Source organism: Ixodes scapularis, unplaced genomic scaffold (genome assembly GCF_016920785.2).
Source record: "Ixodes scapularis isolate PalLabHiFi unplaced genomic scaffold, ASM1692078v2 PGA_scaffold4__175_contigs__length_147842914, whole genome shotgun sequence".
Taxonomy (NCBI): Eukaryota; Metazoa; Arthropoda; class Arachnida; order Ixodida; family Ixodidae; genus Ixodes; species Ixodes scapularis.
Genome location: NW_024609879.1, coordinates 115,053,561 through 115,071,888, shown reverse-complemented (window position 1 = coordinate 115,071,888; position 18,328 = coordinate 115,053,561). Strand labels below are relative to the sequence as shown.

Genomic DNA, 18,328 nt, shown 5'->3' with positions numbered 1-18,328 from the left:
CCTGAAAACCGCCGATCAAGAACTGGCCGGTTCGAGTCTCGCTCACTCTCTTTTTCGCGGTCACGGGCCGTTTTCTAAGGTATCGATGCGACCACCAAATTTAATCAAAGTCGTGGGTCACTGAAGGCACACACTCACTATTAAAAATAGAAAAAAATATGAAACCCATTTTTTGTGGCTTCTAAAAAGCTGTAAATACGTTGATTGAAAAAAAAAAAGTTCCACAGAGAACCGGAAGCATTCTGTGCGTTCGTCGTTTCGCGTATCGTGGGACTCGCGGGGACGGCGATGCCAGCGGACGACGGGCGTGGGACCTCTATTTCAGAACTGTCGTTCGCGGTACCAGCGAATTCTGTCTACCGTTAAAAAAGAAATTTGGGACTGATCAAAAGAATTGGTATTCATCCCGTACGACACGCCCGGCCACCAAGCCGATTTGCACGAAGACGTCGCCGAGCCGTCGCTCCCTTCTCGTGGCTGAAGACATCGCTCGCGCAAATGTCAAGCACGACGTGTCTACTTCGAGTTGAATATGCACGCGTACGATTTCTTTACTAGGTGCGAATGTCCCCAAAGCGTGGTGCTTCCCGACCTCGACCCGGGAGTGCTTTTGCTAGAGAAAAATCGATAGCAAACTTTCCAACTTACACTTTGCCGGCTGAATTACTACTAAGGAAAGAGATCCACGAACCACGTGTGGGTATGCACGATGGATTCAAGAGAGAGCAAGGAAAAGCTGGTTGCTGCCAAGGAGCTCGTCATCAAGGGCAAGAGGTGCCTCGTGATCGACCCGAACGTCACGGAGGTTGGGATTCGCATCCATTGGCTTCCGACCTTCGTGACCGACGGGGAGATCCGCACGGCTTTCCAAGACTACGGGACTATCGTGAAGATAACCAGGGAAATGTGGAAATCTCCAAGTGGGAACTACGAAGTGGAAACTTCGACCCGCTCCGCCACCATCGTGCTCAAGGAGGGCACCACGAAGGACGAGTTACCAGACCAGACAAGCGTCAGCCTCTATCCGGTGCTGGTGTCGGTGCCAGGCAGGCCGCCGCGGTGCCTCCGATGTAACCAGCTGGGGCACATGCGGAGGCAGTGTCGGGCGCCGTGGTGCCGCCAATGCCGGAGCTACGGCCACGGGGAGGCGGAATGCGTGCCCACATACGCCGCGAAGACCCGGCGCCACGCGGATGCGGCACGGGACAACGAGATGCTGGACGACGGGGAAAGCACGGAGTGCGGCACGAACACCGGGCCACTGAATCCCCCACAGGCCGAACCTCTGGAATCGCGCAGCACGGACACCGCACAGAGAGAGGCAGAAACAGAAGGTATTCCGCAGGAGTCGGCTGAGGCAGCCCGCGAAAAGGAGAAAGAAAAGGAGCGCCCGAACGGCGAGAAAGAAGGCTCGGACGGCGCGCCAGCCGCCAGCACCGGAACCGAAGGGACACAGGACGAGAAAACGAAAGGTCCCTGCTTGGCGCCGGAGAAATCGCAGGGAAGCGGCCCGCCAGCGCGCACAGCCGCTCCAATGGAGGAACCGCAGCCGAGACGGGATGGAGCCGCACCCAAGGACACAGCCAGGGCGACGCGAAGTAGCGTCCGGAATCCAACCAAGAAAACCGAGCTGGGATCGCTCCCGCCCCGGGAGATGAACGTGTCGTCGCTTGACGTGGTTCCCCTCCACAAGAAGGATTAGGTCCCCTCCCGGTCGGTAAGAGGATCTATTCTTCCTCCCCGTCCCTTCAGAATCTGCTTGGCCCGCTTAGTTGTCCTCTTCTCACCAAATAAGCCCTCTTCACCAAGTCTCTTAAAATAGCAACTTTTAATTGCGTCAGCGTCACAGCAAGAAAGCGCAAAACTTTTGTAATGGACCTTCTGAATGAAGAGAAGGCCGATATAATTTTTTTACAAGAAACCAAGATATGTTCGCCAGAAAAGGCCCAGAGCTTTGTGCAATTTTTCGGAAATGTTTTTTGGTGTGTACACACATTAACGGCGAACCGCGCCGGAGGTTGTGCCATTCTGATAAGGAAAACCACGGGCATCAGAATGGTTGAGCCGGCCCTTTGCGCAGACGGCCGGTTCGCGTTGGCCGACTGTGTCATCGGAAACGAACTAATTCGACTTATCTCTGTCTATGCACCGAGCACGGCGACCGAGCGGAGAGTTTTTTTCACGGAGCTTCGTGCCCTCCTCGAGACCCCTGCGGCGCTCATCGTCGGCGGCGACTTCAACTGCGCGCTTAATGCGCGGGACAGAATGCGCGGATCAACAGCCCCCAGAGCCGACGCGGGCGCTAACACGCTTCGCGATGCCGTGCGTGATTTCGACATCGTGGACGTCACCGAGGTGCTGGACAGTTTTTCGCCACGCTTCACCCGATGGCAAGGACCCTCCCAGGCCAGACTGGATCGAGTGTACGTCTCGAGCGAACTCAGCGATCGGATTCAATCTTACGACGCGAAACTTGTGCCTTTCTCTGACCACGGCTTCGTCGCCACCGTGCTCCGATCCGGAGGGCCCGGGCCCAGGCGGGCACGACGAGACACCACGTGGAAAATGAACGCCAGCGTCTTGGAGGAGGAGGAATTTGTGAGGGAAACGAGGCACGCACTGGAGGGGCTTGCCGAGTGTGGCGTGGATGCGGTTTCCTGGGAACAGTTTAAGGAGCAGCTCCGGGAGTCCGCCTCCGCATTCGGCCGTCGGAGGGCTGCCGAGGCACGCCAGGTACGAGACCACCTCACTTGGACCCTGAAGATTCTTCTAGAAGAAGAAGAACAAGACCCCGGGGCCTTTCGGGAGGACATAAAAAACTGCAAGGATGAGCTGCTCGGACTTCTGGAGGAACGCTATAAAGGGGCGCAGGTGAGGAGCAGGGTGGAGGGACTGGAGGGAGAGATACAGCCATCCAAGATTTTCCGCACGCACGAGAGGCGGAGAGTGAAGGAAAACGCCCTGAGGGAGGTGCGTGGCGAGGGGGGCGTCGCGACCTCGCAAGAAGAGATCGCCGCCATGTTTGAGGAGGCCTACGGGAAGCTTTTCCGGGAGGAGGAGCTGGACGAGGACGCCTTCGTGTCGGTCCTACGTGGATCGCCCACCGTGCCTGACGAGACCAGAGACGTTATGAGCTGCCCCATTAGGCCGTCCGAAGTGCAGCAGGCCATTAAAAGGCTTTCCCGTAACAAGGCGCCCGGCCCGGACGGCATTGGAGCAGAGTTTTATAAAATGTTTTCGGACGAGCTTAGCCCCATCCTCGCTGAGGTGTTTAATGACATAGAGTCACGAAAGCTACTTCCTCCGTCAATGAGGGAAAGCTTTACGGTCTTGATTCCCAAGAAAACCAAGAAGGGTCCCATCGCTGAGATGACTGACTTCCGACCAATTAGCTTACTCTGTTGCGACTACAAAATTCTGGCGAAAATCCTGGCGAGACGACTGGACATCGGGCTCAGAAAGATCATAGGGCCCCATCAGAGTTACGGGATCCGCGGCCGCTCGATCGCGCGGAACCTTCACGTCATGCGCACCGTCTGCGAGGCGACCGCGGAGGGACACCAGCCTCTCGCTGTGATGCAGCTCGACCTCCGCCAGGCGTTCGACAGGGTATCCCACAAGTTTCTCCTGGCGGCGCTGGATCACTTCGGCGTGGGAGAGAGGCTGCGAGAGTGGATAGCCTTGTGCTATCGCGAAATCGGCACGCGGCTGCTCATTAACGGAGTCAAGGGTGCGCGCATCCCTATAGGAAGATCGGTCCGACAGGGGTGCCCCCTTTCGCCTATCCTTTTCGCCTTGCAACTTGAACCACTATGCCGCGCCATCAGTGAAGACCAGAGCATCAGTGGACTGCAACTGGGAGACGGGAAGGACGTCAGCGTCTTGGCATTCGCAGACGACGTGGCCATCATCTGCTCGTCAAAGAAACAAGTGGAGGCCGTCCTGCAGCACGTGGACGTCTACACCGCCGCATCGGGCGCGGAGATTAACCCAGAGAAGTCGATGGGCGCTTGGCTTGGGTGTTGGGCCACAACTCCCCCAAGATTCGCAGGGATATGCTGGAGCACCTCGATCGGAAACTACCTCGGCGCCCCTATCGACCCGGGGCAATCGGTGGCGGCAGTGTGGAGAAGGGCCGCCAACTCCATGGTCGCGAAGCTATCGCCGTGGCAGCCTAGATATATATCCGTGTTCAACCGCGTCCAGGTCTGCAACACCGTGACTTACCCGGCCGTGTTCTACAAGGCTCAGGCCGTCTGCTGCCCGGGGGTGACGGCCAAGAAGATCCACAGAAGCTGGGCCACTTTCGTTTGGAGGTCGCCATGGGAGCGGACGCGACGCGACAACCTTTTCCTACACCAGGAAAGCGGAGGCCTCGGCCTAGTTAACATCGTTATCAAGCTTAACGTGCAGCGGTTCCTTCTATTCCGGGACGCAAAGGAGCCCACGCTCCTGAGCGCGCTGCACCACCTCGGTTTCCCTTACCTGGGGAGGTGGATGGTGAGCACGAGTGGTCGTACGGCGAAAGCGGCGGCATTGCGCTTTTACAGCGAAATCGCAGAGGCCATACAGTTCTTCTTGGCCCTGTTTTCTTGGGATTACTTAACAACCATCACTAAGAGGAAACTATACTGGGACACGGTCGCAGCGACTTTCCCGCCACCTCTGTACAGGCCGCCACCAGTTCCCGACGGAGCGGCGCGTCTCTTCAGATTCGTGCGGCGCCTCCCCGCTCCCACGGCGACAAAGGACTTCTTCGTCCGTATGCACATGGAGGTGCTCCCCGTCAAGTCGTGGCTGCATGGGAAGGGAGTCTTCGTGCCCTGGTCTCTAAACTGCGACCTCTGCGGGAACACCGAGACCATCCAGCACGTCCTTGTCGAGTGCTCGAACGCCTACTTGTTCTGGGACGAGATGAGGACGTGCTTCCGCCTTAGGTCGGCCTTTGACGTTGAGTGGCGTACTTTCAAGTACCTCCTTCTCGGTGACGGAGAAGGGACGGAGGTGACGAGCGTGTTGGTGTTGCTGGGGCTACACGCCATCTGGCAGTCGCGCACAGCAATGGTGCAGTGCCACTTGGATGCGCGTCCAACCTGGGACTACTTCCTGGCTAAACTGGACTGGGTGGTCTCGGTGACCGGCAGGGGGGCAACGGGAGGGGCGGACGAGTGGCAGGGCCTGGGGAGACAGCTCGAGTCCAGACGTTATAGCCCGGGGCGCCGGCTTCTAGGTGGCCGCGGCTGTCGGCTGCCCTCTGGCGGGCAGGGTTTGGTTGTCGTGTGAGGGGGGCGGTGCGCGTGCGAGGCCCCTTTTCTCTTCTTTACTTTTTCTTCTTTTTTTTCATCTGTAATATTGGCTGAGCGTGGCGCGCATCGTGTGTGCGGGAGCACGTATGAGCACACGAGAAGAGCGGCTTGAGCAGCCGGAGGTGCTGTGGGGACTCAGGAGTTCCCATGGTACCAGAAAACCGACCACGTGCGTCCTTCGTCAGGTACCGCCTGAGTAGGCGTTCAAACGAATGGAACTTTCCAGCGGCGTTCCTCCTCAGACATCGGTGAACAGTGTGCAAAAGGGCTGAGTGTAAAATTGAGTGTAAAATATTGCTTTGCATATTTATTGTAAATAAAGTTCTTGTTACAAAAAAAAAAAAAAAAAAAAAAAAAAAAAAAAAAAAAAAAAAGATGCCTCAGTAGCTCAGTGGGAAAGACGACCGGTTCAGACGCGGTAGGACCGGGTTCGATCCCCCGTGAATTTTTTTTTTTTTTTCAAACATTTTTTTATGTTTACATATCTTTTTCTTTTTTTACAATCATCACTGAATAAACAAACAAAAAAATAACAAACAAATGTTGTGGACGATACTTCGCTGAATTAAATGGTATGGAATTTCCGTTTTGACACCTGCGAACTCAATGTAATCACTTTCCACAAAATGCAAGGAGCATATAAATCAGGCATCGTCCGCTTTCCGAGGTGCCCGTATATGTTCTACAGGAATTGCAGCCAGCCATTGGTCCCGATCCCGTTGATCTTTCGGAAACTCTGTCGCACAATGCCACTTTTTTTCGGATGCAGGACATGTGAGCCAGCTCTTCACGCAACATCTTGGGTGTATTCTTTTCGGAGCCGATCATGGAAATTTACCACGGGCACTCACTACTCATCTCCAACTCCTCAATGTACAAAACAACTCATCTTGGAGTACAGAACAACGAGCGGAACAAACATAACTGCAAAAGAATCGCGCGGCGAGCAGTTCCCGCACGCCGCATGACGTGTCGTCTGCTACGGAGAGGAGAAAAAAAAACGCACGGTCGGGTGTAGCCACGTGACTTCCGCCACTCACTCTCTTCTCTCCACTTCTCCGACCTCCGTCGGGTTTCGGTTTCGGTTTCGAGCAGTTGCGTCTTTTGGCTTTATTAAAAAAATACGCTACTCTGTTGCAAAATACTAGACAGTTTTAGTATAGCGTTGCTGGCTCTTACGTACGCAATACGCAATAGTATAGCGTACGCTAAAAATGACCTGCTCGGACCGAATTTAGTTGTGCGTTACGCTTTCGAGTGAACACCGCGCATGATCTTGGTTAGATTTGCTAGATCTGCAGAATTCTGCGTGCTTATAGCGCAACCATGCTCCTGGACAGAAATATTGAAAATGAAAACGTGTCCAATCAATTTATTTCAGATTAAACCAAGCCACAGCTGCCTCGTCAAGCCCGCTTTTCTGCGGGGTACAGAGGCTACGAGTAAAGGGCAATTCGGACACTTGCGTTTGAGTGCGTTTGACTGCGTTGCGTCGAGAACCGAAAGCGAGTCACCGGCACATCTGTGCTTCGTATGAAGCGTGCAATACAGTTCAAAGAATCATCTTAGCACGCAATATAAGTAGCAGAGATGTCCTCGTTTCTCGCTGCTGCAACGCAGTCAAACGCAACTGTCTGAACCAGGCTTACGAGTGCGTAGCCAAATTCGATCACGGAGCCCCCGTCAATCGTCCCGTTGAAACGGCACCTTTTATCAATGCTATCGCGGAATGAAATTCATGACCTACTGATGTCCAGTGCATAGCGAGAACTTCGGCGATTTTTTAGAGTCGCTCGTCCGTCGGCGATGAACTGTGCGAATAGGCTTAGCGTTGAGCAGATCGCAGCGTTGACGCACATTCCGAGCGGCGAACATTTTCACTGTGCACTCCTTCAGCTGCAGGGCGATCTGATTTGACCGCGGTAGGTCCCAAGAAGAATTCCCGAGCTGAACACCACGCAATTTCACGTAACACAAAACTTCGGAAACACCACGTCGCCCTTGCTGCGCCAGTCGAGGTAACTGCCATCTTGAAACTGGCGCTCTCGTTGGGTCCGAGATCTCTCGAGAGCCTCTCGCAAGGCCCGTTGGCCCGCCTCGCAAAATCCCCAGCGTTGCGTGCGTACGTAATACGCTAGCCCTTCTATTGCGTTCTGCGCAAGCGCTCTCACGACCCGCAATTTCCTTGCGTACGCAAAGCTATAGCGTACGGTCCACTAAAACTGTCGATTAATTGGGTAGTCCTCCGATACCATAATGAAGCGCCTGGCAAAAAATGAAAAAATTTTTTTGGGGGGTGTCAGTGTCCCTTTAAAGGGGCCCTGCAATGACTATTTTACTCATTTTTAATTTGCACCGAACCTGAGCGCACTGAACGTACTAAGTTAGTGAAACTTTTCTTTTCTCGAAATTCCCTTTATTTTAAAAGTTATAGGCAAATTAAAGTTACAAAAACAAGCAAAAAATAACCTCCCTTATGACGTCCTTGGTTGCTTGAGAGTGGCCGTGAACTACAGGAGAACTAGTGAGCTCATCCAGCGCTCACGGCTGCCGCACTCCGAGTCGACGGCGCGAGAGGGCGCCACTAACGCGTGTTCTGGGTAGGCTGTATGCAGAGGACAGCCACAGCGGCTCTCATTGCATTTGCTGCGCGATTAAATACTAATTCGGCATGACACTTCATTGGCCACAAACGAGAGCAAACACGGGGTAAAGATCAGTTCAAAATGGAAGCTACTTTGCGCTGCCATACCGCGAAACGGCCAAACCGCAAGACAAAGCTTCTCGTCGAAGGCCTTCGGAACGCTCGGAGCCGGTCAGATCCTCCTGCCTGAACGACCGCAGCGCTGCCGCGTACATCCGGGACCCTTCCGTGTCGGCGCCTGATCCCACTACTCCTTTCTAGTATGCGCCGCCTTTTCCACCGCTTGGTGGCGGATATGTCGACGGGTCATCTCTTGTTTCCGTACTTTATGAACTGCATTCGTTTTTTTTTTTTATCTAAAATACTGAATAAAAACTACTTTCATAAATAACTGAACCGGTTCGCGCCAATTATATTTTGTATTTCGACTAAAAAGAAGCTTTTAGCGGCTCTGACCAGTAGTAAGCCCAGGACCAAAGACGTCACATTTTGCACGCTTTCGGTACCGCGGGTCGCCCTCGTCGGTGGAGGAGGTTTCCGCGCCGTCCCGTTAAAATATGACGCACTGATATTTAGTTACTCTCTCCGTGCCCGCTGGTTTGCCCGAACCCCAAGAGACGTGGAAACCGCAAAAAATGTGGACGCTTAAATATGATTGCAGGGCCCCTTTAATGGCATGAAGAACAATTTTCTGCCCGATTGGCACCTTTAATCTAAGAGAGTAGTTTGCCCCCGCAATACATTCAACGATGCACTTTATAGTAATACTCACTCATTCACTCTACACTGTACGATCGCACACGTTTATAGGCCGCCTCGGCAAAAACGGATCCGGACCCGCAGATATCCGATCCGCATCTGCAGCCCCTGGCATCCGCATCCGATCCGCAATCTGCCAAATCTGATTCATTCTTATCCGAATCTACCAGTTTACTGCGGATATCCGCGGATAACTGCGGATAACCCACGGATATGCAGGGCTCTAGAGATACGTTAAGAAATTACCTTCCAGAAAATGTATTAGTGCATCTGTTTTCTTAAAAAGTGCTCATGAATGGCAGGTTGAAGAAGGGGGCAGTTTGAAGGAACTCAAGCTGCATTAGAAAATCTCTAGCCCCAAAACGAGGAAACGTGCGACCAAGCTGCAAATTGCCTTTTTATTGTCTTTTTTCATAAAACCTTCCCGAAGTTAAGCCGTCCGGTAATTGCTGAGCAGTCGGACCAAAAGGTTGCCATTGGGAATACATGGGGCCTGGGGAGCTGTGATGGCCTCTTAATTTGTCATGTTGAATACATGCCTTGCACGTGATGTCACATAACACCGCACTGGTCGCTATTGCTCCGCACCATATGTTCCCGTGCCCATACCTTCTGCAGCAAATATTTGGCACAACTGAATTTATTCTTCTCGGCAAGGCTTCACAAGAAGAACAGATTCGGCGGCGTGAAATCTGTGCTGCACGAGATACGGGCACAGGAGCATGGCTTCGCGAGAAGAAAAGATATGAAGGTGCAAAATGTGTGCTGCAGAAGATACAAATACAGGAGCATGGCAAGGAGCAATGGCGACTTACATGACGTCAATGCTAGTCGTGTATCTATCTATCCATCCTGCGCATCTCACAGGATGGATGGATAAGGCTGAACCCTTTGAATCGTGCGGCAACTTGAACCACCTAGCCAGTGTTTCTTATCTTTTTCTTCTTAACATTTGTGACAGCAAATGTTAAAAACTGGCTGTCGAACCGAAACTTTTTGTGGTTCGGTTCAAATTACGGTTCACATTTCGGTTCGGTTCAGGTTCAGCTCTGCAGTGGAAAAAGCAATGGTTCGAACCAGTTTAGACCGGTTCAAGCCATTATCTCCGAAGTCAGGAGATATTCTCTGAGATTGTTTCGGCTGTCCCGCAACGTTCTCCGCAACCCGGTACGGGATCCGGGACTCTGCCGGCAAAGCTAGCGTCGTGCATATGCAGTAGTGGCATCTTCGTTCCGGACAGCATAGCGGAGGCGGGAAAACACTCTACGAAAACTCCCTAATTACTGCGACCCGGGAGCCCATTCCCAAGGCCCACTAGAGCGAAAGGCACGCTCTGCTACGGCCCTCAAATGAGGGGTTGCTTCTCCTTCCCCCGCAGCTCGATGTGGTGACTGAGGCCATATACCCTTCCTGTAGCGCTTTAACTCCTCCTGAGCCAGGCCTCTCAATATTGGCCAGCAGCTTCCTGCCCTTGATAAAACTTTGGCACAAGCACAGCAAAGCCCGGCGGCCTCAATGCTTGAATAGCTGTACTGCACTGGCTGAATTTCTCATCCACAAAGGACACATCAGACACCCCGCTTTTCAAACACTACACTGTTTGCATGCGAGCCTTGCATTTAGTTTACAGGTAAGTTACCATCAACGTGTATTTTAAATATGCTCACTGACGAACTGGTGTTCCCGTTTATTTAAACCCTTGCTAGTATAAAAACAAAACAAGACTCCCAAATCACCTTTTTATGATAATTGTATCACTGACACTCAAGTTCAGTACTGAAGCTATTTTTATGATGGCTGCCACTGCAAACTGTACGTCCCCCCCCGGACTTCAAATAGATTGACGCCCCTGCGGGTTCAGCTACAAAATGGCGCCGAAAAATTAGGTTCAGGTTCAGCTCTGGTTCGAGAAAAATAAGCGGTTCAGTTCCAGTTCCGGTTCAACACCCTGGTTAAAAAACTTGTCTCACAACGAGCGCGATACTGGCAAGCGCCGACGCCAAGGCATGTCGTCGAACTTCGACGTGTGTTTGGGGCGGGTCGGAGGAACACCAACGATGAAGTCATGCGCAGGCCTTCTTAGTTGTAGTTCCACACCACGCAAGCGCGTGCACGCACTCAAAGCATGAGCGCATAGGTCTCGGCCTGAGCCAGTCCAAGACACCTGATTCAGCTCCTAGAGTCACTGACTCTAGTACAACCTAGTACAGCCCGATTCATATACAGCATTGCAATATTTACAAGTCCTCAACCCACTGTACGATCTACTCAGCCCAGCATGCACGTGTTCGTCACTTCGCAAAGCGAAATCATGTGCCGTACACGGTACACTGAAAGCAAAACCAACCAGAAGCCTTTTTTTTTTTTTGGAAAAATCTATAGAGCCCTTTAAAGATACTGCCTTCTGTTGGCAGCTGTAAAATCCCTGCACAATGGCGGACTAAAACCTTAACGTTGCGGGACACTGGAAAAAAACACACCCCCAGAAAGGGTAATGATCGCAGTGACATTGCTCTTTCGACGCTGTTTGATTGGCTCGTCGGCTCGTAGTGTTGGCCGCACTGCGATGTTCGCTATCTTAAAGGAGCAGTGCAACGATTTTATAATTTTGAAAGAATTTGCATCTTCTACTTTTGACATTGTTTATCTTGTTACAAAGGACAGAAAACACATCTCCCTCCTTCGAAATGTTGAGATTCCACCGCGAAATCGCGAGGCGAAAATTGGAATATTTCCCAACCTACAGCCGCAAGCGGCGGCCATGAGAACCATGCGGTGTGATGTCAAAGGGGGACTTGTAAAAAGATAGCAAATTGTGCAAATAACTGCTCGACAAAAGGTAATTTTTCTCTATAAATCTTGTCGTTCCAACATAAATATATAAATGCGTCAAAAACCTGGTATTGTCGACAAAACTTTTATTATACGGAGTTTTAGTGGCACCATCTATCCGAAGTCAACAAAACCGTAGGCTCTATCTGCTACCGCGAACAGCCGCCAGAAGCCGCAGGGGGACGGGGGCAGAGCCGGACAGGGATGGCCGGACCAGCCGGACCCGGACGAGACTTTCCCGCTTTTGCCATGTTGATCGTGTTAGCTGCGCAAGCACATGGTCACATGAGGGTGAGTTCTCGCTGCTCACTAATGGCTTTAGAGAGAAATCTTCACCGGAACCCTGCACGTCCCCCTTTCACATCACAGCGCATGTGACTCGGAAGATGTTGAAGGAGTTGAGAGGTGTTGAAAACCTGAATCATTGTCAATTTTTAAAATAAAATCTAGGACATGCAGGCAAAAGCGTTTTTTTTTTTTTTTTTTTTTGTTCTTTACTTCAAAAAGGTAGAGACACCAACTCCCAAAAAAAGAGATGCTGAACCGAAATTTGGATTTCACAAAATAATTCTGCAGAAGCAACAAACTCCAAAACATCACTCATGCATCAACACCTAAAACGGACGGCCGTATTGTTGGAAAAGAAGGGCACAATCAAGTGAGCAATGTGACGTCACAATTCTCTCCCAACAGTTGAGAATGAGGGGGAGCGGCCTCGCTTCTCTCCTCCTCGCTTTTGTTCACCCGCTCGAGGGGACGAAGCCAAGAGGAGAGGGAACGAGAATCGAGACGTCACATGTCTGGTAGGCCGTGTTCAGGCACACAGTTCTTTTCCAAAAATACGGCCACCTGTTAGAGATATCGCTGTATGAGCGATGTTTTGGGGTTTTTCAGCGTCCAGCCCTATCGCTTAAACTTTGTTTTGTGATATCCAACTTTTGGTTCAGTGTCCCTTCAAGGAATGACTTGCACTTTCCTCGATGTAGTTGTTCCGCCAAGTGTGAGGGGGTTCCGAGCTTCTACTAATCGGCACGTGACAATTTCGAAATTGTCACGCTCGACTGCTTCGAAAGCACACCGCGCTCGATAATAATCACCTGTTGGAAGACGAGTCGCGGTGGCGTTGCCCTGGGCGGACCGCGATCGTCCGAGAGACAACGACGAGGACGCCCAGAAGCGCGCCGGTGGGAAGGGCAATGCGTCGTCACGTCTGTGGGTGGGTGTCTGTCCTCGCGCGGTCGCTCGCCGTCTGCGCTACCTTGGCCGCGACCTCGTCTGGTCGCCGCTGACTGAACAACGCCGAGGTCGCCCGCCTCCCGTTGCCGAGCTGAGTCATCGTCGCAAGAACCATGCCACGTCCGGGCGACGGCCCCGCAGGCCAGCGGAGAAGCGATTGCGGATTCGTTCTATGCTGACAGCGCGGTGGGAGCTCCGCGCTCGAAGGACGAATCAACCGTTACCCTTCCCTTAACGAGCAGGTAGCTTAATTCACTCAAACAATCAATTTTATTCACATCATCAGGCAGTGATGTAAGCTCACCGCGCTGTCAGCGTGCAAGTCGGCGATATGCCGGACTATTTATTTATTCACAGATTATTTAATTGTTGGATTTATAAGCTTCGGCTAGGTGGCGCAAGCCGCCGCCCGATTAAAAAAAAGTTCGACCGTATACACCCATCCGGGAGCTACTACGCATCGCCGCCGCACTGTCCGCACGCTCCGCCCAAATGCCACGTTATCAGATTCAAAGTTTACAAGCGATTTTCTGAAACCTTTACTGAGAGACAGCATATAAGACCCGTTCCCGCGGGCTAACATACGGACGGCCAAAAACTCGCAAGGCAATTGGCGGAACCGAATTTGTTGATGGTAATAATCGCCATTTTTGGTCCTTTTGAAGCTTCGGAGTCGTTCCGAACCCCAAGATCGCGATGGAGCGAAAGCGTTCCTCGCCAATATAAGCGTCTGGCACTGTGTGTGCAATCGACTCATCAGCATGGCAGATCTCTAGCGATAATACTGTTCTCCGCGCAGATTTCACGTCAGGAAGATTATTTTTCAATGCCGTCAAGCACCAACGCCGCCTGTGAAGATGTGCGCTTCTTCAGCCGGTGTGTGGATAACCAAATCTCCGTATACAAGGAATGCCTTCATAAAGCAACCTGGAGAAGTCAAGGCACAGACAGCGCTAATCTCCCTTCCTTGCTTCTTGCGCATCGTGTTTTTTTTTTTTTAAGATGATTTATTAATTTATTCCGCTTTTCGCCTCGTTAGTACCCGATGTCGACAACATGCGCTCACGCCGGAAACATGGCACCGTAGCACGGTCAACGCGAAGAGCGCGTGCCGCGAGAGGCTTTAGCGCGCTCCTGAACAAAAAAGACTAAGCGCACATGAGGGCACCCCTACTGTCGCATCATGGCCCATGGGCGACATGGGGAGTGCACTCGAAAAGCCCGCGCTAGCGCCCGTGCCTCTGCCAGCGCTAAAGACAACTTGTCCCAGATCTCTCGTGAAAGCAACGAAAAGAGCGCGCGAAGGAAGCGCGCTGCTCGGAACTCCCCCCGTTCCGGCAGTATTTCGGGCTGGAGCAGACGCTGCGGCGTTTATGTTGACGCCGCTTTCGCTTCCGCCTTGCGCCAAATCGCTCGTCTGACCCACTTGGATCGGCCACATCCGCCCAGCTGACTGCGTCGAGAGATTGTTTTGCGCTCTAAAGGGACCACGAAATGATTTTTCAACTTCTTCCTACCTAGCTCAAAAGCGAAATCACTTGGTCCTGACGTGCTGGCATCCTCATTCGGCCACGAACGCGAATCCAAAACAACAAATTTTAAGCCAAATTGTAAAAAGAAAAACACCGAAAAGCAGGTTTTTTTTTACTTTTTACCTCCTTTCTTTTGACCCACTAAACGACATCCCGATGTAAAATCATTCAACCCAGCCACATACACCCCTTTAACGCTGAGTACGACCGCCTCACTCTTTTTTGTCTTCTATTTTTTGTCTAAAAAAAAATACCGATCGAAGAAAGTACTTTTTCTGGAACCAACCCAGAAATATGAACCAGCGTGAAAGTCCTGAATAAGCTCCTGCTTCAGTGCCTGGCTTTCAGAATCTAGCACTCCTTCCGTGTGTTTCGCACGTGCATGTTGGGGAGCGCGTGCGCTCGCGCCATCCTCGTCTAGCAATGAAGAAACAATGCCACAGAAAGTCGTCCCCAAGTTCGAGAGAGAGACAGGAAATGTTTATTGTACCACAAACGAGGGTGCCTTTGGAAGGGTTGAAATCACTGATATCGCGCGGGCTTGCAGAGACATCCCAAGCAGCACAAATGTCATACGAATGTCCACAGGACATCCCTAGAACTCTAGGACATCCTAAGGACATTCGCATTGCAGCAAAAAAATCATCCTCCATACAAAAAAAAAAAAAAAAAAAGACGAGCGATCCGAACCGCCTTTGTTCGTAGTCTGGCAAGATAAGAAACACAGGGAGGTTTCTGAGTTGTCCCGCATGATTGCACGCGCAGCCAAAGCACGACCGAAGGCTTCAAGCGTGTGCTGAAGAAGGATGGGCAAGTCGCCCTGGGCTTCTTTTGGGCAGGAAATCTGGACATCCGAAAGAGACATTCTGCGTTTCTTGTTCACAACTTGTACTGAATTTCTGGTTTGAAAATTACTGCCGCCAGCACGAGCAACTATACAAACCCAGCCCATGTTATTCGCAGCTCGCGCGGTAGCCACCGAGAAAGCCCCGATATGCTGTGAACGTCATTCGATCAAGTGAGTGCCTCCCGCTGTGAACCCCCTCTATCCTGGGAAAAGTGGCGCCATTCATTGTTCTAGAAATGCTCGAGGCACGTGCCGCGCGCCACTTCTGGGAAATTCATGGCCCGTGAAATCTAGCTCAGTTAGCTCAGTGCTGCGCTGTGCCGCCATGATCTTCCCAAGGGCGGCACATAGCACGTGCCTCGTGCATCGACATACCTTGCGCTACTTCTGAAACATGAAGGGGCTTTAATATGAAGCGCCTGAAAGCGACCCTTCTTACACACTTTGTCCGCAGTACCGGTGCATATTTCTCGCAGAGCGTACGAGATGCGTACGAAACACACAAAGTGTGTTCCGACATACCTAACGCGAATCAAGGTTGGTTCAGACATGAGTTGGCATGTGACCGACTGCGTTCCGACGAGAAGGTTGCTATAGCAACCGCGAAGTCCGCGCAACGCAGTCGAAAACCGTCACGTGCTCATTGTTAAAAGGGTCTGACACACTGCACAATGGAGGAACAAGTGACATTCTAAGAGATTCTAAAACTACATAAGCTAGAAATGAAGTGTCATCAGTAGACTTCCTAAGGTTTTTCCAACATTGGCCATAGCCTTTGCATTGGCGGTTTCTTTTGTGTCATAGAAAATATCGTAAGAGCACAGGGGAGCTGGTGAATAACCGTGTTGAATTAACCTGAAACTGGGGTAGAAAAGGAACATCAAAACATAGAAGGGACAAAACGTAAACGTAGAAGGGACTGTCCCTTCTACGTTTTGATGTTTCTTTTCTACTCCAGTCTCAGGTTAATTCAACATGGTTCTTTTGTGTCCGCCATTATGCAGGGATTCCACAGCTTCCAACAGAAGGTACTTTTTAAAAAAAAAAAAGAATCTATAATGACACCTTTTTTTTATGATTATTATTATTATTATGTCTTTCACGAGCAAAACGAAGTTCTAGATGAACCTGCAAATAGGACTTAGTGAAATAATAAAGAATTGTCTCCTCGTCCTCCTGTCTATTTTGACACAAATTATGTCATTCTACATTTTTTGTGGCAAATCCTTTGGACACGAGATAGCAGAAGTCAGTCAACTGAAAAGATAAACGCTTCTCCAATGGTATTTCAAGGGGCTGTGTTATTCCACGCATGCCTATTACTCCTAAAATTGCCAATCGGGTACCAATTGTTGTTCACAGCGCCGTCCAGAAATTTTAGGGAGAAAAACTCCTGGCAACGAAGTTGTGGCCGTACGCGATGGCGCATGCACATGGTGCCAGCGTCCTTCAACATCAGACACAACGGGCTACCAGCTCTTGACTAACCCACATGTTGCGAACGCCGAAGTTCATTCACGGCTAATTGATTAATATATATATTCAGGCTGAGAAGGGTGCTGGGCACACACAACTCTTGACTCGAGGTTCGCGCTGTCGCAAAATGTGCCGCGACGTACGATCAAGCGCTACCTCTACACTGTCAAAACAACGGTCCAAAAAGGACGCATCAGAGTACGCATACTCATATCCCGAGCATCAATTGACCCTAAAACCAGGCTAATTCTGTTCCTAAACGAACGGTGCGTAATTACGTAAAAAAAAAAAAAAAAAAAAAAAAGCGCAAGAGCGACGGAAAAAAATCCGGGATTCACCCAGCTGACGACAAGACGGAGACTCACCAAGGAGCAAGGCTGGTCGGTCGTCGGGTGGCGGCGTTCAGTGGCTCGTGGATTGCGGTTACTCCAAGGAGACGTTTTTGTTTTGTTTTCAGTTGGAACAAAACCTCAAACGTTTGTCTTCAAGGCACGTCGGTTGTGGCTGCCGTCGCGAGCGCACAGACCGTCAAAAACGTTGTCCTCACAGCACAGACGAAACTCGAATAACGACCAAGGTAACGACGACGACACGACGAGAGGAAGTTTACAGGGGAAGTTACGTCATCAAACACAAAGTGACGTCGTAAAAAATAGAAGCGCGAACTAAAGACAAAAAAAGTATTATTGGTAGCATCTGTCTATTATTGATAATACATATCGTTTATGTTTTATTGAAATGACGTTCACGATCAAAATTTATGGTATTTTTTTTGCGACAAAAACTCCTAGCAACCAAGGAGGATGATTGAGGATGATTGAAATGACGTTCACGATCAAAATTTATGGTATTTTTTTTGCGACAAAAACTCCTAGCAACCAAGGAGGATGATAGAGACTTCGTTGTACTGTCCGTTTTTTTTATTTTTCCTTCGTCTCAGGTTTATTATGGATACCATTCACCAGCTCGCCTGTGTTTTTTACCTTTCTTCACTAAGGATGCTAGCAACAGTGATTCTCATGCCCTTGAAAATCCAAAGCCATTTTGATTATTCAATCCAGAATCCGATATCCGCTTTGTTGGCTTGTCAGGTTTTTTGCGGTGTTTCTCGGAGCGTTGTCTGTTCGACGTAGATTTCCGTGCTTGGAATTCAGCGCGTTCGCCTGCCCGTAAGCTTGCCCCAACAAGATGACTTAAGAAGACGGCGATCTTACCAAAAACGGGACCAGGGGAAGTTTCTCTTTCCTCAAAACAAAGGTCCTGCCGGTCGTTACAGCAGCAGCGTCGCACCTGCATCGGTAAACCAAGCTCCAAGAGTCCGAGCAAAGCGATGCTCGCTCACGCTCATCAGTTTGTGCTCGTCGTGTAATCACATCGTATATAATCATCTCCAGTAAAGTCGCACATGTGGCGACCGCTTCGAAAGAGGGCCAAGAGATATTTTCTCATTACCGCCGAACGTTCTCAGATACAACAGACCGCTAATTTGATCGACCAGTGTGATCTTTCAATCCACTCTCGTAACATAACCCAAGAGTGGGCGATAGAACCATCTTTTCGGTGAGCCGAATGAAGACACCACATCTCCTTCGATTAGCCCGTTTACCTTAGTAATAACTTCGTTTGAGCCGATTCAAGCATTTGCGTTTGTCTAAGACCGACAGCGGTTTTGAAACGCTGCCGATCTTCGTTCGAT

The 18,328-nt window shown here is 50.7% G+C and overlaps 2 protein-coding genes across 4 annotated transcripts in view; one reads left to right on the top strand and one right to left on the bottom strand.

Moving 5' to 3' along the window:
• LOC8037754 (T-complex protein 11-like protein 1) overlaps positions 1–17,254 on the bottom strand; it is a 42,207-nt gene extending 24,953 nt beyond the window's left edge. The window contains exon 1 of one of the 2 annotated variants that reach the window (XM_029992384.4): positions 16,998–17,254. The gene's annotated coding sequence lies outside the window, so the exon portion shown is untranslated. Of the gene's footprint in view, positions 1–12,638; positions 13,004–16,997 lie in introns of those variants that run through there. The other variant, XM_029992385.4, reaches the window with a different exon arrangement.
• A 467-nt stretch (positions 17,255–17,721) lies between these two features.
• Positions 17,722–18,328, top strand: part of LOC8037755 (tuftelin-interacting protein 11) — a 36,552-nt gene continuing 35,945 nt past the window's right edge. The window contains exon 1 of one of the 2 annotated variants that reach the window (XM_029992387.4): positions 17,722–17,930. The gene's annotated coding sequence lies outside the window, so the exon portion shown is untranslated. The remainder of the gene's footprint in view (positions 17,931–18,328) is intronic. The other variant, XM_029992388.4, reaches the window with a different exon arrangement.